This window comes from Octopus bimaculoides, chromosome 23 (assembly GCF_001194135.2).
Source record: "Octopus bimaculoides isolate UCB-OBI-ISO-001 chromosome 23, ASM119413v2, whole genome shotgun sequence".
NCBI classification, from domain to species: Eukaryota; Metazoa; Mollusca; class Cephalopoda; order Octopoda; family Octopodidae; genus Octopus; species Octopus bimaculoides.
In genome coordinates this window covers 37615744-37616007 of record NC_069003.1, presented here as the reverse complement: position 1 = coordinate 37616007, position 264 = coordinate 37615744, and the positions used below count along the sequence as shown (strand labels likewise).

Sequence of the window (264 nt, the reverse complement as noted above, 5' to 3'; positions counted from 1 at the left end):
CCCCTCCTTCTATAGGCTACCTTTGACGTTATATCCTCTAACGTTTTTTTAAAACAAACTTAATAGCGTTCAGTTAATCACTTTACATTTCCATCATATTCTGTTAAGATGTCTTATTGACGAGTTTCATTTCTTCATTTCCCTGAAGAGAAGATTACATTGTTTTACCCCATTTCATTCCTTTGGAATAATACCAGTGATATCTTCGAAACATGTCGGAAGTAAAAGAATTTGAATAACATCTGCATTTAACTCCATTTATTT

At 32.2% G+C, this 264-nt stretch overlaps 1 protein-coding gene across 2 annotated transcripts in view; it reads left to right on the top strand.

The window, feature by feature from the left end:
• The window catches only part of LOC106875825 (coiled-coil domain-containing protein 25), a 26569-nt gene that overhangs the window by 13726 nt on the left and 12579 nt on the right, over positions 1-264 (top strand). The gene's annotated exons all lie outside the window — the stretch shown is intronic.